Below are 25,227 nucleotides of genomic sequence, written 5' to 3'. Positions count from 1 at the left end.
GTTAGCTTTCTAACAGATGTCCCAGCCTTGCTTGGGTTTGCTCCTTCTTCACCTTTTCCCTGGGAATTCCTACTCCTCCCATTAAACGACTCCCTCCCCATCTCCTATTTCCTCCATGATCTTTGGAGGGAAGAGATCTTACCTGCACAGGAACTCTTTATCTTTTCAGAAAGCTTTGCTGGACTTAAGTAAAACAAAATACTCATTAATTGAGATGACCTTTTGGAATGGCCCAAGGAATATCCAGTAGCTAGAAAATAAAGGTAACATTTACAAGGCTTCTGAATGTATATAGTTTCCATAACAATACAGTTCCACATGAGAAACATAAAATGATTTCATCTGTTGAGATATGACAGTGATACCTCATATGAGTTCTTTGACCTTCACTTCTGATTTATTTATTCATCTGACTGATTCTTCACATCACGTTGAGTTTCACCTTCCCTGTGATTCTTCGTTGCCATGACTGCAACACATCTGAAAATCGTCTATGCTGAAGTCAGACCGCTAAAAATAGTCATAGAAGACACACAAACACACACATACAAACACACACACAACAAATAGCCTAGAAATTCAGGAGAATATGGTTTCACGGCTGGAAGCCCGGTTTATTTACGGGGAAAAAGGCAAGGGCATAAACAGCTACTTTTATGAAGAAAATGATCTTAACAGAAGCTATCTTTAAAGTGTCATTCCCCAATTTTTCTTACATAATGCCTGGAGAAGATGGTAATTTTGTCCCTGTTCACTCATGCACGTGGGAAAGACTGCTCCCGAAGCATCTGCACCTTAGCACGTCTGTAAGTCACTCCCAGCACTCAGGTTTGGAGGCTCTGCTTCAGGGATTTTTGTCAGGCTGTCTTCATTTAAGGTTTTTATAAGTGATCAGGAAGATGAAGTGCCCAGTAAAATCTTCAAGTTCACAGATGACACTAAGCTTCTCTGGGTAATTAAATGTCACGCTGATAAGGATAAACTGTAGAAAAATCTTTCCTTCTTCTGTGTGAGCTCAGGACACAAAGATGGACTTCACCGTGGATGTGTGAATATTGTAGAATAAGAAAAAATAATACAAACCAAATTTTATATGATGATAACCCTTGAGCATCAATGATGACCCAGGATAAAGATTTGAGAGTTATTACTATCTTCTCCTCCTGGACTTCTACCTGAAGTTTGTGGTGACGAAAACAGTTATCACAATTCTGTGAATCATCAGAGGAGGCCATGCAAATGACACAGAAGCATCAGTAGCAATTCAAACACTTTTATACATGTTATTTTGTTTAGTCCTCAAAACAAATCATACAGTTATTATTACTTTGTTGTTGTTGTTGCGGTACGCGGGCCTCTCACTGTTGTGGCCTCTCCCGTTGCGGAGCACGGGCTCCGGACGCGCAGGCTCAGCGGCCATGGCTCACGGGCCCAGCCGCTCCGCGGCATGTGGGATCCTCCCAGACCGAGGCACGAACCCGTGTCCCCTGCATCGGCAGGCGGACTCTCAACCACTGCGCCACCAGGGAAGCCCACTGTGTGATAATTTTTAATGCCTTTTGCAAATGAGGAAATTGAGGCTCAGTAAGTGATTGGCTGTTATATCAAGGCACAGGCTTCTGCAATTGGCTCTGGATGCTACCTCTAAAGAAAATGAAAGTGGAAAATGTTCAGAAATGGACTTTTCAAATGAGGATTGGGGAATCAGAGGGAAGAACTAAAGAAAGAAAGGGATTTCTATAGAAGCATATATTTTAAAAATAAGGAAGCTTTGATATGGAAAAACGGCTTGAATACTGAACGTAATATGGGTTGAATGAAGTTTTAGAATTCTAGGTATAACTAGGAAAAGGTATGATGCTTAAAAATTGTATATAGTTTGCTAGGGCTACCACAACAAAGCACCCAAACCGGGTGGCTTAGATGCCAAAATGTTCTGTCTCGTAATTCTGGAGGCTAAAGTCCAAGAGCAAGGTGTCAACAGGGTTGATTTCTTCCAAGGGCTATGAGGGAAGGATCTCTTTCAGGCCTCCTCTGCCTATGTATCTTCACATTTTCCTCCCTCTGTGCATGCCTGTCTCTCTATCCAAATTTCGTTTTTATATAAGAACACCAGTCATATTGGATTAGGGCCACCCTCACACCTCATTTCTGTCTGCAATGACCGCATTTCCAAATAAGGTTGTATTTTGAGAAACAGGGAGTTAGGTTTAATATACAGATTTTCGGGGGACACAATTCAACCCATAGTAGTTGGCAAGGAAGCACTGCACAGTGGGTGATACCTTTATGAAAGTTATTGCTCTGAATAAGAACAAGACCTCAAGACTTTATATGTCAGATGAAAAACAGAGCATCGAGAAAGCATGAAGCCAATAAAGAGCTGTGGGTGGTGGTGGGAGGGGAGATGGTGACAGAATCTTAGCATCATAATATTGGAGACTTGTGGGAAGCCACAGAGATCACTGTGTTTTTACACAGCTGCACAGCATCCAGAAGGAAGAGTCTGCTCTCCTTGCCCAACAAAAACATAACCAATTGATTTCACCTAATAGGGCATTTGCATTGCTATTTATTTATGCCAGATTTTTTTCATCCCAGAAAAAATTAAACCCCAAATATTTTAAAATATGGTTTACCAAAAACCCAAATAATCTCAACTCTAAATATGTAATGAAAACTTCAGGTTTGGCTTTCTCTTTCAGATTAAAATCAAAACATAAACATTTTACACATGTTTATACTAGATATATTAATACAGTTTTTAAAATGAAACTCAACCACATTTCTCCATGAAACTGAAGAAGCACTTCAATTAAAGTTTATTTTATTCAGGGTGCATCTAACCCTATGTCATAATGTCACACGTTATATATGTCACAATGGACCAAGAGATATCTTAAGGTATGTAATGTAATAATCCTTAGAAATAAAGGAAATAAGGGCTTCCCTGGTGGCGCAGTGGTTGAGAGTCTGTCTGCCGATGCAGGGGGCACGGGTTCGTGCCCCGGTCCGGGAGGATCCCACATGCCGCGGAGCGGCTGGGCCCGTGAGCCACGGCTGCTGAGCCTGCGCGTCCGGAGCCTGTGCTCTGCAACGGGAGAGGCCAGGACAGTGAGAGGCCTGCATACCGCAAAAAACTAAAGGAAATAAGACATGAAATGATAAAGAAAGGTAAAAATAACATTTCATTTGTTATTGTATCCATCCTCTCAAGGCAGTATCTTTACTTAAAAATGACCTTTAATATAGTCTTAATCATAGTGATACCTTGTGCATGGGCTTCCGCTGTTTTTTAAGGTTATTGTCCATGAATCTATGGCGTTTACAGTGTATCCACAGTTATTTTCAATTTATACTGATCCTCTGAGTCCACAGCTGAATACATTTGGTCATTGCCTTCTTTAGCCTTACATCTCTTGGCTGGTCCCTGGAGAGCCTGGTAGCTGGGAGTTGACTGACAGCTTTGGCATTACCAGGCAAACCTCACCAGCACCTGGGAAGTGGTGGTATGTAAAGGAATTCTCAGTTTTCAAATGTAAATATCCTTGGGCTTCTTTTGCTACGTGCAGCAGGTAGAAAACTGAAATTGTGGACCCTAGTTTGCAGTGTCTTCTGAAATAGGAGTGATGACTTGAGCCCATGCACTGAATGGTATTGATATTTGGTTTAGAATATCTGAATCTAAGGGTGTGAAATAGAGAGGACTGAACTGGGCAAGGAGCAGTGCTATCATCAAGGGTCAAGGTGGAATGGGCTCTATCCCCACTGTAAGAAAATAAAAGGTTTTCCCTTTGGACATCTAAAGCAGAGGTCCCCAACCCCCGGGCCATGGTCCAGTACTGGAACCGGGCCACACAGCAGGAGGTGAGTGGCGAGCAAGCGAGCAAAGCTTCATCGGTATTTACAGCCGCTCCCCATCGCTCGTATTACCGCCTGAGCTCCGCCTCCTGTCAGATCAGCGGCGGCATTAGATTCTCGTAGGATCGCGAACCCTACTGTGAACTGCGCATGCGAGGGGTCTAGGTTGCGTGCTCCTTATGAGAATCTAATGCCTGATGATCTGAGGTGGAGCTGAGGCGGTGATGCTAGTGCTGGGGAGTGGCTGCAAATACATTATCATTAGCAGAGAGGTTTGACTGCACAGAGACCATAATAAATCAATTGCTTGCAGACTCATATCAAAACCCTATCAGCGACTGGCAAGTAAAAACAAGCTCAGGGCTCCCACTGATTCTGCATTATGGTGAGTTGTATAATTATTTCAGTATATAGTACAATGTAATAATAATAGAAATAAAGTGCACAATAAATGTAATGAGCTCGAATCATCCCGAAACCATCCCTGCCTCCCAGTCCACGGAAAAATTGTCTTCCACGAAACCGGTCCCTGGTGCCAAAAAGATTGGGGACCACTGTTCTAAAGGAAGAAAGTTTTTGAAACTCTTTGAAAGAACACATGAAATGCTATTGTTATTTTTTAAGATATGATTAAATTATATTCCATAAAATTGGAATTTAGAAAGAATAAAACAATATTCTTTATTGTCACAATATATTGTTACCAGTATGTATACTATCCAAACACAGCTAGTTAACATTTTGATCAGTTTCTTTCCAGGCTCTGTGTGTGTTGTATATGTTTATGATTATGTGTTTCTCAATAGTCTAATCAAATTATCTAAATTTTTTAAATCTTGATTTTCTATCAAGTACCTAGTATCTTTTAATGTTCACATTGTATATATAATCATCTCTGAGTACTTTTTAAATGTTGATATTTGCCAAGATTCTGTTTTTGACTCTTTTTTTTTTTCTACTTCCTATAATCTCCTGAGTCTTTCTCAATTCTTTTGTCAGAACAGCTAACACCTAAACACTTACAAGTCATAAATCTATATTTCATGTTTCAAACTCACAAATATAACTCTTAACCATTTAGGTGTTCATTAATTAATGAATTATTTCATTCATAATTAACGAGGTAATTAATTCATTAAGATCTTAGTATGTGTTGGCTGGTGTTCTGAGTACTGGGGGTTTAATCTGGAAAATGGTGGTTGGATACGATGGAAGATGGTGAGAAGTGAAGCAAGGGTTGGAAAGGCATGAAGGCATGAACCATTTTGAAGTTTCTAAAATACAAATGTTGGCATTTGGACATTTATTCCCAGTATATATTATGTACCCCTATTAACACCCCTATAGCAGGGTGGCACGCTGCTTACAACAATCATCAGAGGTGTAGTTAATCAGTTATTGGAGTGATTATTTTGTTTGGTGTCTGTATTACTTTTCGACTGTATCTGTGACAAATTACCACACACTTAGTGGCTTAAAACAACTCAGAATTCCTATCTTATAGTTCTGTAGATCAGAAGTCTGATGTGAACCTCGCTGAGCTAAGATCGAGGTGTTGACAGGGTGCCTTCCTTTCTGCATGTTCTAGGGGAGAACCCATTTCCTTGCTTTTTCCTCTTCTAGAGCTGCCTGCTTTCATTGGCTCCTGGTTTCTTTCCTCAGTCCTCAAAGCCACAACATGGGCCAAGACCCTTTCTCACTGCCTTCTCTCTGGTTGTCTTTTTCACTGTTAAGTACCTTTGTGATTACCTTGGGACCACCGAGATACTCCAGGATAATGTCCTTATTTTAAGGTCAGCGGACTGGCAACCTTAATTCTATCTTCTGCCTTAATTCTCCTTTGCCATGTAATATTTATAGGTTCTGGGGAGTAGCATGTGGACATCTTTGGGGGGCCATTATTCTTTTCACCACAGTGTTTATCTCCCTCCCCCCGCCTGTAAATTTCATGTAGGAGATTCTGTACTCACTCTTCCCTTCTTTCTTAATAACAGAACTTGGTTTTATTCAGTGTGGCAATTTCCCAGCTAACAAAATTCAGGTATCTTGGCCTTCACTGTAGTACAGAGGCTTAATGTGGTACTGTTATGATGAATGAGTTATAAGGGGGAAGTCTGCTGAGTATTTCCTGCAGAGATTTTGCTTTCCTGATAAGAAATATCACCCCCTTTTCCCTGTACCCCTGCTTTAAAGTCTATAGAACAATCATCTTACGGCCAAGAATGACAGGAATGAATACACAAGCCTCCTGCATTAAGAATAAGAAGTAAAAATATGGAAAGAACCATGGAAACACTGATGACATTGTTTAGCTGTCACTGTATCAGTCCAAGGCTTGCCTCTTCTGGACTTTTTGTACTTGAGAAGAAATATTCTTTACACACTTAAGCTAGTATAGTAGGGTTTTTAATAGTCTACATGAGAGCAGGTGCCTTTTCTATCTTGTTTACTCCTGTACTTCCAAAGCCCAGGGCAGAGCAGAATATCTGTTAGGAACTCAATAAATGTTTCTTAAATTTCTGTTGAGATTTTGACTTTTGATCTGCATTTAATGCATAAGTGGATATTAACTAGTTCAAGAAGGAAGGGTGAGTAGATCATCTAAAACAAAGAGTATTTGTTAATGTCCTAAAGTGGGAGTGAGCTTGTATGTGGGAAAGTGGTATGACTGCAAAATAATAGGGAAGGAGAGAAGGTTGCTAGATGAGCCCTGTGAGATCAGTAGGCACAGGGTCACCATAGACCATGTTAATATATATATATTTAATTCTAAGAGCATTAATGACAGATTTTAGTTGAGGTTTATCATACTTGTGTTTTTGAAGGCTGTTTTAGGCTGCTGTGTGAAGAAAGGCAGTTGAATGCTTTGAGAGAGGTTAGGAGGGTATGGAATTGTCTAAGTGAGAGATGATGACAGCCTGGTGATCCTAGAAACGGAGAGAAATGGATGGATTGGAAAGACATTAGGAGGTTAGGCTGACAGGAGCCTAGATCGGATGTGAGGGCAGGAGGGAAGGCTCTGGGTTAGGTCTTAGGTGTCTGATGGTGTGTGTGCTGCAGGAAGACTGTGCAGTTTTTGCTGCTGCAGCAGTATCCTGCCATTGCTCTGTTGAAGATACCTTACTCAGGATTTTTTGTTGAATGTTTACTATGTAGCAAGTTGGCAAATGTAAGACTAGAACATAAACCTATATTTGAGTACTTCAGAGCCTAGGATGAGGTACGAGTTGGGGCTGGTGGCTGGAGACAATGCAGAGCTCAGTTTCGAGTTAGGGCTGCGAAAGGCTTTGCAACCCACCTTAAGGAATTTTTTATTTAGTTTTTTACATGTCCTTATTGAAGACCTTGTTTCAGGAGTTGTGGACACAAAGATGAATAGCCTGCTCTCAATGAGCCCAGAATCTAGTGCCGAACTTTTTCGTGTGATGCATGCATGGGTCACAGGTAAGCTGAGCTAGAGACCACTCCCCCAGCTTTCAGGGAGCCCAAGCGCCTCCACTTACGCCAGTGTGGGGTGCACAGGTATGATTTTCTATGTGTGCTCTGTGGAAAATTTTTAGGTTTGTACTAGTCTTGGAGACAAGTTAGACACATAAATAAGGGTAATAAGAATAACAACAATACAATGTAATTATGTGACAAAAGATTATAAAGTAATAATTTTTAAAATTGCTGTAATATAATGATGTAATAAGAGAATATAAGGTAATAATAAAAGCTTGCTGGGGAGATGGTTTGGGTGACATTTTCAAAGCAAGCATTCTCCAGGAAGCTGGAAGAATTAGTACCCATCCTTCTGGAGGCTTCAAGCCTGAAAATTCTGGTAGAGTTTCAACTATAAAATTTCTCATTTGTTTCTTCAGTAACTACCTACTTTTTCAGGCAAAATGACATGAAGAATCTTCCATCCTATTTTATCAGCTGATAAATTTTGAAAATATAGTACCTAGAGAATGGATGGCAGTGTAATGATTTTTCTCTGTACTATTTTCCCCTCTGGGTAAGAAATGGGTGTGGAGACGTGATGTAGCTTCTTAATAAGTTGAACTTGGGTGTTTCCTGAAGTGATATCATACTCGTTCAATTATTTACTCCCCTCAGCTTATGAAAGTTTAAGTTATAGCTCTCTGAGAGCTTCCAATACTTTTTAATAAAAGAATCATCCTTTTTAGCTCCTAAAACTGAATGTTTCCCTATTAAAAAAATTATTTTGCACCACAGATTTGCTGTACATATCAAATAACATTGTTTTAAATTTTTTGGTACATAAGCACTTCATTAAATCTGTATGATTGTATTGTTTTGCCTCTCTTTTTGTTCAAGGAAGCATTTGGAAAGTCAGATAAAATGGCCATTTGTTAAACCCAACTTCCAATGCAACCGTTCTATAAAACTTTCAGTAGATTCCAAGAGGTTTTAAATTGTGATTTGGAGTTGAATTCAAATAGATAAGGGAATCTCTTGGAGAGTTTGCAACAACTGAACTTGAAACTGGGTCTAGAAACTCATTGGGTTTACTGAATCACTAAATGTGAAAATAAATGTGAAGCTATTTACAACATCATTAATAACATCCAGCTATGTTGAGCTGTTCTCAAACCCCTCCAAATCTGTTGAGTCAGCAGTTTGAAACAATGTCAAAATCTGTTACTACCTTTTCCAGTGCCACAGATATATTATTACCCTGGTGGGACTTTAATAATGAGGGTTCAGCCTGGGCCTCAAAGCCTGTGTCTGAGTGCCCCCCCACCTCCCGTCCTTCCTCAGGGTACTTAAATCACAAATGGAGATTTTCTAGACTTTTAGTGTTGAGCACAAAAACCATTCTTCCGTTTCCCAAATGTACCATGTAGGCTTTTCTACACAATCACTATGATAGAACTGCTAACCACATCAGCCCACTGTTATAATCAAGCTTTTTGTCATAAGAGTGTTTTAAAACCATCTTGACAAATGCTTATAATTATAATAGTTATCATATGGAACACTCAGCGTCCTCAAAGGGATTTAAGTATATGATAGAATATTCCTTTTAACAGAGTTTATCAGCCAGCAGATTTCCATTCTTATATATGGAAAGTGCATTTTAGATACATAAAACCACAATAAATGAGCTCTTAACTATGTCAACCGCTGTAGTAATCAAGCCCCTTTCTTTCCGAAGTATTTAAGCTATCTCATTAAGTATACTTCTAGAGGATATAATGACATTCCTCCACATAAGCAAGGAGAATGTCTTGCGTTTATATCCTTTCATATTAGACTCCAGAGTTTTAGAAGTTTGGTCACTGGGATAATTAGGCCGCCAGTCCTTCTCAACCCCCTTTGCCTACCTGTCAACTCGAATGGCTGGAGAAGATAATTTGCCAAATTGAGAAGGTTGCTTGAGGCTGGAGGGAAGTGTAGGACAAAGTAAGCAAATTTACAACATGTCACCTTTAACGGCTCTGAGGCATAATTTATGAGCTTTCGAAGCTAATGTCAGTGGCATGGTCCAGAAACATGGGCATTTCTTACGTAAGTCCTAAAACATTTATCTGATGATTTAAAAATATGGCAAAACTTGACCAGAATGTTCCATGAAGACTTTCAAGCAGTTTTCGAGGAAGACAGAGCATGCAGTGTGCAGGCACTGTTTAGCTTCTGGCCTGGGCGTATTGCAAGTTATATAGCGGGTGTTGGTCCAGCTTATCTTCCAGCTGAATTTCAGAGTTTGGGGGTCTAAGACTGTCTTTCATATCTTCTGATTCTTCCACTGACATTTACTATAGCAGGTAATAAATGCGAGTTGTGATCAAAAGAATGAGACATCTGTGTTTTGTAGAATCAGACATTACTTTTTTGCTTTATTCTGACTTGTCGGTCTCTTACTTCAAACTCCACTAGAGATCTCTTTCATATATATATAGATCCATGATGAGCGATGGAGTAAAACACTTTAAAAAGCCAAAATAAAGCAATAAAGTAATAATGATTATATATATCCGTACATTATATGTATATCTACATGTATTTATATATTAGATGTCATACGTGTATATATATGTATGTATGTACACACACATATATTAAAGGAATGGCTATACAGGCTTAAATAATAAAAGCAAATTTTAAAGTGCCTGTTCATTTTCATTCTCAATGAAATATAAAATAATTATAAATAGTGAGAGAAAGATGAATGTGTCTTTTTTGTAGTCATCTTTTCATTGTGATGCTCTCACACTCAAAAATCAATGTTACACTGCTAAGCTTATGACGTAGTTCCAGTAGAATGGAAGTCCTGTAAAGAGAACTGCCCCCTCACATCGACTCTGTTACCTTCTTTGTGTGTGCCTTTCAGGGAGTGCGCTTATTTACTGCAAATAGCAGTGGCACAGCCATAAATCCGTATGACTGCTTTGCTTTTCACAATCTGGGAAAATGGCAAAATCAAAGCCAAATGAATTGGGTGGTGCTGAGATGCTGATGGTATTTATAAAGGGCACAAGCATACTTTGTTGTGCTGAGTAATGTGTGGGCGGTTATCTGGTGACAGGGCTGCTGGAAGACTGATGTCTTTTCATTGAGAGCAGTTTTTATCCTAGGCGAACCATCAAATTGAGAAAATCAAAAGCCTCATGCAAGTGGAAGCTGCTTCTCTTGAATTTCATGAGGTGTGACGTCACTGTAGGCTGGGTTAACATTTCTTCTCCTTACTATATGGAATATTCCATGCAGTTTTCTTTCTATGTAAACACATTAAAATAGTCCAGTGTGCACTTTTTTTTTTTTTTTGTGGTACGCGGGCCTCTCACTGTTGTGGCCTCTCCCGTTGCGGAGCACAGGCTTCGGACGCGCAGGCTCAGCGGCCATGGCTCAGGAGCCCAGCCGCTCCGCGGCATGTGGGATCTTCCCGGGCCGGGGCACGAACCCGTGTCCCTTGCATCGGCAGGCGGACTCTCAACCACTGCGTCACCAGGGAAGCCCAGTGTGCACTTTTAAGTTCTTATTTTTGCTATTAGCTGCCTCTGGGTGGAGCACTATGTGGTCTTTCTTGTTTGATTGCTCTGGGCACGTCAGCAGACAACTTTCTCGAAGCGTAACAGAAGCCTGCTCTTTGGGGTATCTAGAGGCGTAGATACTGGGGAGATGAGTCTCCAAATCCTCAGCACATCTCAATTTGATGTCGCTGCCAAGTCTTAAGTCCACGTTGTCATCCCTGCTGAGCAGAATCCAAGGGCAGAGTCCTCAGTGTATCTTCTATTTGTTTCTTGGCCCCAAGACTCTGCTAAACCTGTGTACTTTCATTAGGTTCATTTCACAGAATTAAATTCCTCCTTGTAATACTCAGGCTCTTAGCTGTCAGGGCTGCCCTAGCACTGAGAGCCAAGTGTCCTGTGACCGTGCTGCTTGGAGGGAGATAGACAAAATGATGTTAAGAAATTGTGTGGCTCCGTGTTATGTGGCGTCAGAGCCTTACTGTGATCAGAACTGAAAAGTGTGTCAGCGTCTGTCCTCATTCTGCTGCTCGGCATAATGTTTCCGACAAGCAATGCTTCATCACAGAAACAGATTTGAGAAGGACTTGTGTAGTACACTGTACATCCATAAATCAAAGAGCAGGGCTGCCCAGGTCCTCCTGTTTAGAAATAACTGAAATTGAAAGTGAAATGCCTAGTAATGAACACTTAGCTGAAAAGGTTAGCAACTGGGACAGGGAGTGGGAGATGAGAGAATGAGGACTGGGTGATTTATTAAATTGACAAAATCCCTAATTTTGCAACTTTAACACAATTTCCCTTTGTTCTGCTCTCAGTAGAGATGGAGAACAGCTGGTTAGTACCACCTGTGTAAGAATCCATCATATTCTTGAATACCATTAATAAATTTTCCCACAGCCTTTTCGGCCTCAGAAAAAGACCAATTCCTTTTATCTTTCCAAAGTGGTAAATCATGGCCCCAATCCAGGAATTCAAAATGTTTCTGAGGATGGTTTGTTTCCTAGGCTAGAGCCCAGAACAGAAACTTTCTCAACTAAATGGTAGGGTGGGTGGGATTGGGTATCTACAGTCTGGATGGATGTGGAAATGACAAAGACAGGAATTCCAGCTATGCTGTTAGGCCTTGTAGGGAACTAAGAAAACCCAATCCATTGAGCCTCATCAGAAGCACAGGAATGCTAGTGTCTACCCAGGCTTTTGGGGGATGGGCACTGAAAGGCTATTAAGATCCAAAGCCACTCTGGGTGGATTATCCTGTAGCCTTTGCAGCAGCTGAGTTTGGGAATCCTTTATGTTTCTATGCCATTAATATTATACAGCTATTAACATAATTTGTCTACTTTTATCTGCAGCTGCTTCTGTGTTTCACTGAACAAATGTTTTTTCATTTGCTACTAGTAAAATTTCCAAAGCGTTTGTGATTGACCAAATACAATTTTGTAGACCATTGATCAGATTATATGTTGAGTATCCTTTCGTCAGATGTTCATCCTGGGTCCAATCAGTAATGAGGGTCACACGGTATAGAACATCTCCGCCAATAACTGGGGCTTCTTAGGGCTCCTTTTGCAGAGTGGGACTGACAGCTAGTCAAGAACTTAGTTAAGCCAGTCTAATAGGGTTGGCATAGATGGTTAAAAGTTGGGGGAGAACAACTTTTCTCTGTTGCCTTTCCTTCTAAAAGACACCTTAAACTTCTCTGGATCGATGGCTATCTCACAACTAAACAAATGTCAAATACTAGGAACTGGGAGTTTGGGTTATTTGTATCTCTATACTTGAATTGCTTCTTCTCACTTTAATGACCTCTGTGAATTCTGAGCATTTGAGATTTTCCTGTTGTTAAGCTTCTCAGTTTCTTACACAGCATTTGATCTATTTCAGTTTTCTCTATCTTCTGGGATCTATTTCAGAAATTTGTGTTTTCCTAAAAAAATCTTCCACTTCACTTGAATTTTAAATGCTTTTAGATAGGGTTTTGCAAAGTCCTCTCTTATGCTGGTTAATTTTCCCACTCATCTTGGGTTTGTTTATCAATTCCATAAAAATGTTAAAGTTATTATTTCTTCCCTCCTGTTTTTCTTAAGTTATTTATGTTACTTTTAAGTTATTGAATTCTTAATTTATTGATTTTTATTTCTTTTACTTATGAATGAGATTTTTTTTAATTTATGAATTTGTCAAAAAGAATAAGTTAAATCTTTTTAGTCCCGGAGGGATGTTCATGGTGTATTGTGAAATAAGAAAAGCATGTTTAGGGGTTAAACATTTAAAGTTAGGAATTCTATTCTATGTCATTAAAATGTTAGCCATAGTTGCAAAGCAATCTGATATTGCTCACAAGCCTCATGAGATGAATAGGGAACAACTGATATGCATGGAATTATTTTCACAACAACAACAATAACAACAGATGCCATCTTTATCAGGCATGCCCTCTTTTTTGTTAAATTTTTATTTCATATTGGAGTATAGTTGATTTACAATGTTGGGTTAATTTCAGGTATACAGCAAAGTGATTCAGTTATACATATACATATCTCCATTCTTTTTCAGATTCTTTTCCCATATAGGTTATTCAGAATATTGAGTAGAGTTCCCAACAAGAACCTACTATAAAGCATGCCCTCGTGACTTTTCGTTCATTCCGGATCTGGACCATCTCCCTTTAGACACTATGAGTTCAAGGTCCAGCTTTTATGTGAATCTAGCTGTGAGGCCTTTCAGAAACACCCCCAGACCCAGAGACTTTCTTCTGTCTTCATCTCACATAAACGTTGGTATCTACATCTATTTGATATTTTATCACATTGTGTCACTTTTCTTTGGTAATTTTTATTTTTAATTATTGAAGTAAATGCTCATTGGAGAAGTGAAAAAATAAACACACAAAGTTAGTCAACCGCCATCACCTGCTAGAAATAACTTAATAGATTGGTGGGTATCATTACATACCTTTCTTTGTGATTATATAAATTTGAACCAATGCATTTATATTGATAATGATGATGATGATGGATTGTAGTAGAAAGAGGAGTGGAAGAAGAAGAGGAAGAAGATGCCTGTGATATGTTCAGTGCTGTTATATGTCTTGCATTGAATCGCTATAATGCCCTGTGAGGTGGTGGTAATTATAATCAGTGCTTTACAGATGAGGAGACTTAAGCACAAATATGTTTCATAAGTTGACCAAGGTCACATAGATAGCAGGTGGAGGAGCTGGGATGTAAGACCAGGTAGTCTGGCTTCAAACCTTTAACCCTGTTCTAAACTGCTTCCCAATCAAGTGCTTTTCAGACATAATTTCCTTGAAATGTGGATATAATTTTAGATAGAATGCCATCACGCCAAAGTTTATGGTTTTCCATATTCTTTACCTCAGGGAACTAAAATCTACCTGAAGGCTATCTTCTATGTGTTTCAGAAGTAGCTGTACAATTATTTCATTTACCACCGTTGCTTCCTTGAGGCCATTATTGGAATCATTGCTTCTGTAGAAGATTTAGAGTCTTGTCTTTTCTTCAGCTCAGATTACCTTGATCAGTCCTAAATTCTGGAAGCTTCTATTAAGTTGCTCCTTGGTAAAAGGGAAGTACTATATATTTTGCTGTAAATGTTGTTAGGAAAGTATTCTCGAAGCTGAGGAAATTTTCAGTCTACTTGTTCTTTTTGTTTAATCATTGTGGTGTTTACTTTAAGCCATTGAAATAAAACCATAAACAATCAAAAAAATTTTGTTGGTTCGCCAAAAATGGGATTGTGAGATACTTAATATTTTGTTACTTACTTGTCTCACTTAACAATACAACATGAGGGCTTCCCTGGTGGCACAGTGGTTGAGAGTCCGCCTGCCGATGCAGGGGACACGGGTTCGTGCCCCGGTCTGGGAAGATCCCACATGCCGCGGAGCGGCTGGGCCCGTGAGCCATGGCCGCTGAGCCTGCGCGTCCGGAGCCTGTTGCTCACAACGGGAGAGGCCGCAGCAGTGAGAGGCTCGCGTACCGCAAAAAAACCCAAAAAAACCCCCAAAAACCAATACAACATGAAATCCCTTTATCTCAATAGTTATGACTAACCTGTGATTTTTTTCTTTAATTAAAATCATTTTAAATTTTTTCTTGAAGTATAGAGTTCACAGTACTAAGTATGTTCAACTTATTGTGCAACCAATCTCTGGAACTCTTTTCATCTTACAAAACTGAAACTCTATATCCATTAAGCAACAACTCCCCGTTCCCACCTCCTCCAAGCCCATGGCAACCACCATGCTACTTTCTGTCCCTATGAATTTAACTACTCTGGGTACTCCTCATACAAAGTGGAATTGGAATTATACAGTATTTGTCTTTCTGAGAATGGCTTATTTCACTTAGTGCAATGTCCTCAAAGTTCATCCACGTTGTAACCTGTGTCAAAATTTCCTTGCTTTTTAAGGCTAAATGATATTTCATTGTATGTATATGCCACATTTTGTTTATCCATTCAACTGTCAATGGATATTTGAGTTGCTTCCATCTTTTGACTATTATAAATAAGGTTGCAATGAATATGGTTGTACAAATATCTCTTTGAGACCCTGCTTGCTTTCAGGTATATGCTCAGACATGAAATTGCTGGCTCATGTGGCAATTCTATTTTTAATTTTTTGAGGAGCTACATTATTTTTTCCATAGTGGCCACACTATTTTATATTTCTACCAAGAGTGCACAAGGGTTTCAGTTTCTCCAATAACCCATCTTTTGGACAGATCCATAATTATTATATTGATTTTGATTATAAATATATGGCATGTATGCGCCTTCTTTTCAGCACACTGTGAACTCCTACAGGAAGTTTGTGAAGAGATAGTGCTGTTTGATTTGGGCCTTGAAGGACAGCTGAGATTTCATCTGGGGCGATGGGGCTGTAGGGCCTCACCCCTTCTGCCAGTGCAACTGACCCTCCACTGACCCCTCCTGGCTCTGGATAATGGGGCACCTTCAGATTCAGTTGCCACAATTACTATGCTTCCCTTGAGCTGTCTCTGAGCCTGATGTCAGACTATAACAAATTGTCTAGTTCAGATTGAATCTTTTTTTTTTTTTTTTTTGCAGTACCCGGGCCTCTCACTGTTGTGGCCTCTCCCGTTGCGGAGCACAGGCTCCGGACGCGCAGGCTCAGCGGCCATGGCTCACGGGCCCAGCCGCTCCGCGGCATGTGGGATCTTCCCGGACCGGGGCACGAACCCGTGTCCCCTGCGTCGGCAGGTGGACTCTCAACCACTGCGCCACCAGGGAAGCCCCAGACTGAATCTTAAACTTTGAAAAGAATCTGATTAAAATTATGTTCCTCTCCCTAGAAAAATGCACATGTGCAGTCAGTATTTATCTTCAAATTTGGAGGTTTTAATGTCCTCTCAATTTCCTATGGATACCCTTTCGAGACTCCCTGGGTTAAGAACATGGGCTCCAGAATCTGACTCTCGCTTTGTCACAGCTTACCCTTCCCCCTCCCCATATCCTCAAGTCCATTCTCTAGTAGGTCTGTGTCTTTATTCTTGTCTTACCCCTAGGTTCTTCATGACATTTTTTTTTTCTTAAATTCCATATATATGTGTTAGCATACGGTATTTGTCTTTCTCTTTCTGACTTTCTTCACTCTGTATGACAGACTCTTGGTCTATCCACCTCATTACAAATAGCTAATCTTGATCCCCATACACTGCCTCTTCTCCTCTTCATTGGTCAGTGTTTACAAATTGCAGAACGCCCTCTTTAATTTATTCTTGCCTTACTAACATACGGTGTTCATTCTGTCTGTTATCTAATAATCCTCAAGATATCTCCAGAAGTTGGGAGGGAATCTCATATCATCAATCAATTCCCATAGAGAAAGCACAACTGTCTCATAATGATGGCCAATAAAGCTTTAGCCCTAAAATATTCAATGTGACCAGGCGGCCTTGAATACTATCAGGTATTTTTGGTTTTCAAAAAAGTCACATTGGAAGAGAAGTGAGACTCCAACATCTGGGATCTGGGACATGGCATCCTGAGTAAAACAGACTTGCTTTTTGTGACCTAGTTCTAAATAAACTATTTAATTCATTAAAAGAGCATTTTTTTCTAAGAAAATAGAATTTACATTAGAAAAATAAGAAACAATGGTCATAAATAGTAAAGTCTATGAATTTTCAGCAGATTTTTAAAAGTAGCTCTGGCATCTTAGTATATTTAATTATGAAATAACTTGTCAAAATTAAAAAAAAATGTTAAGAGAGACTTTCCAAGGTAGTGATATATGACACATTTAAAAATGCATTTGCATTCCAGTTTTTACTCAGTCTTATTGCAACTCTTAAAATCTACATTTGTTCCTAATTTATATTGTTATAATCCTTTAAAATGCATTTTGTCAGCACCTTTTCATTTAAGGTTTAAATTCATTCACTGTAAAGAAGAAGATAAATGCAAAGTGCTCTGTGTTTAAAATTAATATTCAGTCCACTTTTCAAAATGTTTAAAGATCTTTTTATGTTTGGTAAAGCTCAGGAGAATTTTTCGTAAGATTTTGCAATCTTGAACATAGAACATAAAGTTGTGTTTTGTGATGAATAAATAAAATAACACTTTAAAAGATTTAGATGATTTTAAATCTTAGGAATTTTAACAAGTTCTACATTTGGCCAAATATATTTTCCCATTTTACTTATCACTTTCATAACTATTTCTTTTTGACGGTTAATTATTCAACAAACAGATTAGGATAAGCTTACACTTCAATACCAGGCAAACAGTGGTTTAACACTTAGTATTTATTTCTTCTTGTGTAAAGACAGCTGTAGGTCAAGTAACTCTCCAGCAGCCTGTCTTTCAGATGGTGCCCTACCAGTCCAGTCTCCTTTGACCTATGGCTCAGCATCTCAGTTTTCGATCTCCAAGGTTCCTATAAATGAGAAGAGAACTCACACCTGCTTTTCAATGCTTAGCCAACCCCTGCTCACAGCACATTGACCAAAACCAGTCACATGGCCCTGCCTAAATGCAAGAGGTGTGGAGAACACATGGAATATTTGGTTTGCAATGCTATCTCTGCAGCAAAAGATAATCCTAAATTTGAATTTTAGAGATAGAAGGGACTTGTGGGATGATAGCTCCCTAATTTTATAAATAATGAAGGTGAAGTCAGAAGCTAGATTAGCTCACACAGCTACTTATCTTAGGGAGTGTCTTCATAATGCTTTCTTTAGTACACTGAGAAGACCATTCAAATAATCTAGTTATAATGCTGTTTTACCTTACCTTGCCATTCTTGAAAGTTATTCTTAGACATTTCGAACTTGGGTTCATACTGAGATAAATGTTATGCATCTTGTTCTATAGTTAGTTATGTTGTGGATGGTTACAGAATATGTCATAAGAGAGTAGCACCTTGGAATATAAAAGGATTCTCCTCCAGAAGTAAACTATGCTGGACCTATGTAGGAGGCTTTAAATCCTGCTCTGGGGTCAAAGTAGATATGGAATATGGATTTTACCTACAGATAAAATGGCTGGAGATTCTCCCAGAGCTTTGATGAGTTTCGCTATAGGATAAACCAAAGTGAACTGACTTTCAAAACCAAGCTGGATATCAGCTCTAGTTTGCAGCCAAGGAACTGCAAACCAAAACACGGAACTAAATGTTTTATTTACTGGTAGTAATGCCTGAGGAACAAAATACACTTTATTATGACAAATACAACATGTAGAACCTTCAGCTTAATTTCTATACTTACCTCATCGGAGATTAGTAACAGTTTTATGACCAGCAACAATTCATGGACCATAATTTGTTGCCACTGGAATGGAGATTATACAGTGACCAGTGTAGAACTAAGAGCTAGCAGATAAATAGCTGCCTCTGTCCCATTCCACAGTAGGAACTTGGGATAATTCATACAAGTTTCCCCCACTATCCAAACGTACAGCATGCCTATGAAATCCTTCATAAGCCTAAGTGATGTGAAATGAAGAAACAATTACCTTAGGGACACATCTTGCTAACAGGTACACGGAATAAATCAAGATGAAGCACAGACGCTCACAGGCACAGTTCAAAGCTATGGAGTCTTGACTCTGGGCTGCTGGGTATAGTCCCCAGGGAGGCAGCTGGGGGCTGCCACTCTTGCTGCCCTGGGCAAGACCTGCTGCTTATATAAAAGCTCCCTGTAAAACAAATGCTGAATGCTATTTTCACTCTGCATCTTTTTTCCTAAAACTGAAAATCCTCTTCAGATTTCTTTTGCTTAACAAAAACAGGTACTAATGTAGGTCTTTCATAAATGTGAAGTGGGCCTAAAGCAAACTTTCGAAAAGCAGGGAGTACCTGCATCTTGAAGTTGAATATGTACTTGTATGTTATGTCTCATTTGACTGCATAACCCTTTGTGTATATGCTATTAGGCAGAACGCTAGAGAGGAGAGCAAAATATTTATAATAACCTTTGGGAGTAGTTATTATTTGACTTATTTTATGAATGAGAAAAGCCAGGCTTCAGAGAGGGTACGTACCGTGGCTGAGATCACACAGAGTAAGTGGCAACCTTGGAGTCTCCTTTCTGAGTGTCCCTGACACAAGCGCTCATGCTTTGCCACCGATTAAAATGACCTGAGTTTAACTACATGTATTTGTTTCCAATTGCTGCCATAACAAATTACCACAAACATAGTGGCTTAAAACCATACAAATTTATTAAAGTCAGAAGTTCAAAACCTGTTTCAGTTGACTAAAATCAAGGTGTGGCAAGGCTTTTTCCCTTCTGGAAGCTCTAGGGGATAATCCATCCCACTGTCCTTTCTAGCTTCCGGAAGCTGCCCCTATTCCTCGGCTGGCAGCCTCATCCTCCATCTTCAAAGCCAGCAGGGTAACATCTTTCAGTCTCTCTTCCTCACTCTCAGCTTCCTGCATCCCTCTTAGAAGGACCCTTGTGACTACATTGAGTTTACCTGGATAATGCAGGATGACCTCCTCATCTCAAAATCATTAATTTAATCACTTCTGCAAAGTCCGTTTTGCCATGGAAGGTAACGTGTTCACAGGTTCCAGGCATTAGGATGTGAATACCTTTGGGGAGCCATCATTTGCCTGCTATACAACAGTATTTCTCTTGACATGTGCATTATAACAATAGATTCTAGGTTGTTCTACTGTGTTTTGGGGGTAACACAACATATTTATATTTGGACCTTAAAACTATACATAAATAAGTAATCCATATTTTTAATTAAAAAAGTGAACTTGGCACATACTCCCTACACCCATAAAACAGAAAGAGACTTTGATGGGTATCTCATAATGGCAGAGATCGGAGCCTTAGCGTAACAACATACAGGGATTATGCCTGGACAGATTTGGCAATGTAGATTTCAGTTGTCTTGGAGAAGATTAAAACTGAATCTGGGCAGGACTGAGTAACTTATCTGCACACCCTCTTCTACCTGCACGGGATGAAAATTTACTCCTGCTGCGTCTATGGAAAGCCCACCTTTTCTCCTCCTCTTATGGTGCATGCTGTTTGGTCAAGTTGAACCATCCATTGGAGACAGTGGATGGCCTGACACGAAGAGTGGTGCTGTACATCCTGGTGGACCATAGACCTTTATTTGTGGTCCTACATGCTACTGTCTTGCCTTCTAACTTTATGGACTGTGAATCTATGCACAGTCTCCTGCTGATTCCATGCTCCCCCTTGACTTGACTGTCGGCTCCTCCCCATGGGGACCTCTGCCCTTGCTCAGCCAGCCTCACCTTTTGCCCAGACCTCTGCACTAACTGGGTTCTTCCCGCCCTGCATTTTCCCTCCAGTGTACTCAGCACACACCAAACTATGCTTGTTTTAAGATGTAAGTTGGATTATATCACTCCACTCAGAACCTTAATGGCTTTTTGCCATCTTTAGGAAAATACCAGAAATCCTAAACAGAGCCTCCATGCTGACCAGCCTCCCCCTCCAGCTGCCTGCCCTATCCTACTCACTACACAGTGGTCACACGGGTCTACTTTGAGGGCCTCCATTGAGCCAAGTGCTTTCCTACCTCAGAACCTTCAGACACCTTGTTCTTTCTGTCTGGCACATACTTCAGCTATGACTGGTCAATGCCTTTTATCCCAAACAAAGTTAGGTCTCCCAGTCAAACACTTCATAGAACTCTCAACTTTTCTCCTGAACCTCTCATCAGTTTCTTTTTTTTTTTTCTCTTTTTTTTTTTTTTTTTTTTTTTTGCCATACGCGGGCCCCTGACTGTTGTGGCCTCTCCCGTTGCGGAGCACAGGCTCCGGACGCGCAGGCTCAGCGGCCATGGCTCACGGGCCCAGCCGCTCCGCGGCATGTGGGATCTTCCCGAACCGGGGCACGAACCCACGTCCCCAGCATCAGCATCGGCAGGCGGACTCTCAACCACTGCGCCACCAGGGAAGCCCAGTTTCTTTTTTTTTTTATGGCATCAATTTTCTTTATTTTAAGGCATATCATAAGCAATTATTCAAATGGTGTATACTATACCAATTGTTTAAACATTTCTTAATGGTAATTTTTAACAATATATGTAATCAAAGTGAAACTGAGTTTCTTTTCATTTCCCACCTTCATGTATTTACTTCAAAGCCCACCTCAGACCTTCTTATTCAATATATTGATTAGTATAATTATAAGTACAAATTTTTAAATTTTTTTAATTTTTATTTTTTTTTTGCGGTACGCGGGCCTCTCACTGTTGTGGCCTCTCCCGTTGCAGAGCACAGGCTCCGGACGTGCAGGCTCAGCGGCCATGGCTCACGGGCCCAGCCGCTCCGCGGCATGTGGGATCTTCCCGGACTGGGGCACGAATCCGTGTTCCCTGCATCGGCAGGCGGACTCTCAACCACTGCGCCACCAGGGAAGCCCCAGAGTCTGGAATTTTTGCTGCTTCCTGGCTGTGTGAACTGGGGAGAGTTGTTTACCTTCCCTGAGCCTCAGTTCTTTTATATGTAAAATAAGAGTAATGGTTGTAAAGATTTTTGTGAAGATTAATGAGAGGATTCACATAAATTACTTGGATTTTTTGTAAGTACTCCATAAATATTAGTAATTATTACAAATAGATGAAGGTTTACCTTGACTAATATTTCTCAACCTTGAGTCTCAGTTTTTTCATTTAAATTAGGAATCTATTTAATTAACAGATATTTACCTGGCTCCTGGCACTGAACTGCAAAATACTGGTGGCTACAACAGAGAATAAAATTCAGGGAGTTAATAACACCTACCTGCAGAATTTGTGTGAAAATGTAATGAGATAATGTATAATTGAAGTATTCCTTATGCTTTCTGGCATACTTTATTCATTAAACAAAGGTTAATTTCCTTCCTTTCTCCTTTTTTAGTTAGTGGAAGTGTCTTATTTCCCTTTTCTATAAAGTCTAAATGTAGTCATTTTTTAACACTTCAGTAGGGCGGCCAATGGAATAAATCATTTGCTTTTCTTTTACTTTAATCCAAATGGTATGTATTGATGAGATATGATTTATTAGACAAATCACATACAACATGCCAAATTAGTTTGAATTAGATCTGTGTAACAGAAAAGAATAGGAAAAAACCCGACAGAAATGTCTTGTTCTTATGGACAGAAATGTCTTGTTCATAACCATGTGTGTGCTTATTCTCCAGTATGGAGTTGCATTAAAGACTTGTAATACCCAAGAACAGCTTTTGGCATTGCAGCTATTGCTGCTCAATACAGCTGCTCAGTAGGGATTGGAAGACAGTCATAGATGCGAAGACAATCATCTAAGAAACATTTAAGTGAAGAACCTCCTAAATAATACAAAGGGAATACCTTTTGGCTCATTGTTCCCTCATCCCTGCTGCCCCCCTTCCATGCCCTGTCCTTTAAAAAGGACTGAAGGGGGCTTCCCTGGTGGCGCAGTGGTTGAGAGTCTGCCTGCCGATGCAGGGGACACGGGTTCGTGCCCCCATCCGGCAAGATCCCACATGCTGCAGAGCGGCTGGGCCCGTGAGCCATGGCCGCTGAGCCTGTGCGTCTGGAGCCTGTGCTCCGCAACGGGGAGAGGCCACAACAGTGAGAGGCCTGCGTACTGCAAAAAAAAAAAAAAAAAAAGGACTGAAGGTTAATTCAAGTAGGGGTGACCCGATCATGGCGCCTGAGTTCCATATAACTGGGAGCTGCAACAGGGACTCAACATATCAGTGACAGATGCTAGGGCCAGGGAATGAGAAAAACAGAACCCCTACCAGAGAGCCTGGATCCAAATACGGAGGAGATGGGGCACTCTTGAGCAGGTATGCACCAATATGAAAATACCCCTTTGTTTATGACCAGCGTCTGTTCTGGTAAGTTGAGGTTTGTGCTGTATCAATTCTTAAAAATCTTGAATAGTTACATAAAACTATATGTTCCTAGCCTGAGAATTGTGCAGAGTGCTAACTATCAAATTGAGAAGGGAATTAGGAGGAGGGAAGCAGGATGGAGGTGACAATGGGGTTTAGAAATAACAGATTAGACTCAGCGAAACCAGAATTAGTTAAATTGAGCTAGAAGCAAATTGAAGAAGGAGACCTTGCACTCTGGCTTTGAGTATAGGGTATCATTTGAAACTTGTCTTTTGGGGCTCATTTGGGGAGGACACTAAGTAAGTGGTTGGCCTCATTAAAGTATGGGTGACAAAGTCCTAGTGATATATCTATATCTAATTTATACTTAGCTGTAAATGTTTCTGGCATTTGGAGAATTATTTCTTAGGTCATTTCCACCATTTTTTTTTTAATATTTCAAACTGATCCTATTAACTTGAAATGAAAATAATTCTACAATTTTTATTAATGCTTTAGGAAAGACTGTATTACGATATATTATAATACAGAAGTTTCTTTTATTTTGGGCGATGATTGGACTGAATTCCCTAAATTGTATAAGCTTCCCTATCTTTTACTGAATTTCTAGAATATATTTAGCTCGTGTCAGCATTTTTAATTTTTTGATCTTATGCATTTCTAATATCCTGACACCTCCCAGGTAAGGTAAATGAGTTTGTGTGGGTAAGATAATGATGGTAGTTTCAAACTTCAGTCATCTTGAAAGGTTCTGAAACCTTGTTTTGGAAACAAATGCTAGTATTTTAAAATACACTTAATAGCAAAAACAATTTCTAAGTTGAAATATCTGGAGCAATTCCAGTTATGCAGTATGCAATGCTGAATAACTCTCTTCTGAGATATTGGGACATTTATAAGACAATTTTTTAAAAATTTAAAATTAAAAAAACTTTTTTACAAGTAACTTGTAAAATGTGTAAAATATGCTGACTGTAAGAGCAATCCATATACCTGATACTTATAACAATTAATATAGTAGTATGCTTCTAATTGACACATCCCTTGTGCAAACATGAATCAATACAGTTAAAGTTTCAGATGCATTTTAAAAATGGTGACCTTAGTCTGTAATAACCACTCTTAGATCTAGAGGGCAGGTTGTCTAAACCATTCCAAACTGTGTGCCTCCAGCTGAGTTCTCTTCATATTATTTTAGTCTCACTTATGTTTTAGAGACCTGTTACTCATAATATTTAGTAATTATGTATAATTGAGGAGAAAGATACACAGGTCAGGCTGGAGGTATAAAAACCTCACTTCCAAATGCCACCATAGTCTCCTTTATCCCACCTCTGCATTTGTTTCGCCTTTCGCCTCTTATCGCAGTTTATACCTGTAGTATAAACAGTTTAACTGTAGAAGTTAGAGTTCTATCTGTTTTATTTTAAATATAGATGATCTCGAATTATGGGAGCACCACAAAACAAGCTCCCTTCCTCCCACCCCCAGAAAAGACTGTGAATACCAAGGGCACTGAGTCTGCACAGCTGGACTGTGCCTCGCCATGTCTCAGCATATCCAGAGGAGACGTGGACGAGGGGCTGCTGGCAGTGAGTGGGCGGGATGAGTGTACCATCACACTTAGAGCAAATGTGGGTCTTTCATACTGCTCTTCATGTCTTCTGTGTTTTCTCCAATTTTTAAAATAAAATTCTTCTATTCTGTGTCTTAGAAAAGAAGATATGGTGCTCAGTGATATGCTGTGGAGATATGGCAGCAAATCCACTCAAAAACGAAGAAAAACCTTACTTCAGAAATGAAGGCTGGAATAAAGGTGAAGGAACTAACTTCCAAGTTCAAATTATCTCATTTGGGGATGAGTATCATTTTTTAGAACAAGGGAAAATATTTGAAGAAAGGAGAAAATGCTAAGTCAATTCCATCGATGGTGGCATGAAAATGCATTGGCTGAGCAATGAGATGGAAACGTGTGTGACTCTGTGGATACCTGGTCAGAAAATGCCTATGCCTCTGAAGTTTAAAGTCTAAAC

At 39.8% G+C, this 25,227-nt stretch overlaps 1 long non-coding RNA gene across 1 annotated transcript in view; it reads left to right on the top strand.

Moving 5' to 3' along the window:
• LOC109549842 (uncharacterized) overlaps nt 1–25,227 on the top strand; it is a 298,308-nt gene that overhangs the window by 257,377 nt on the left and 15,704 nt on the right. Inside the window, exon 6 of the long non-coding RNA XR_002176206.3 lies at nt 24,909–25,010. This is a non-coding gene — a long non-coding RNA (uncharacterized lncRNA). The remainder of the gene's footprint in view (nt 1–24,908; nt 25,011–25,227) is intronic.

The sequence above is a fragment of the Tursiops truncatus genome, chromosome 4 (genome assembly GCF_011762595.2).
Source record: "Tursiops truncatus isolate mTurTru1 chromosome 4, mTurTru1.mat.Y, whole genome shotgun sequence".
NCBI lineage: Eukaryota > Metazoa > Chordata > Mammalia > Artiodactyla > Delphinidae > Tursiops > Tursiops truncatus.
The sequence above is the reverse complement of the archived record's forward strand: the minus strand, read 5'-3'. Positions and strand labels throughout refer to the sequence as shown.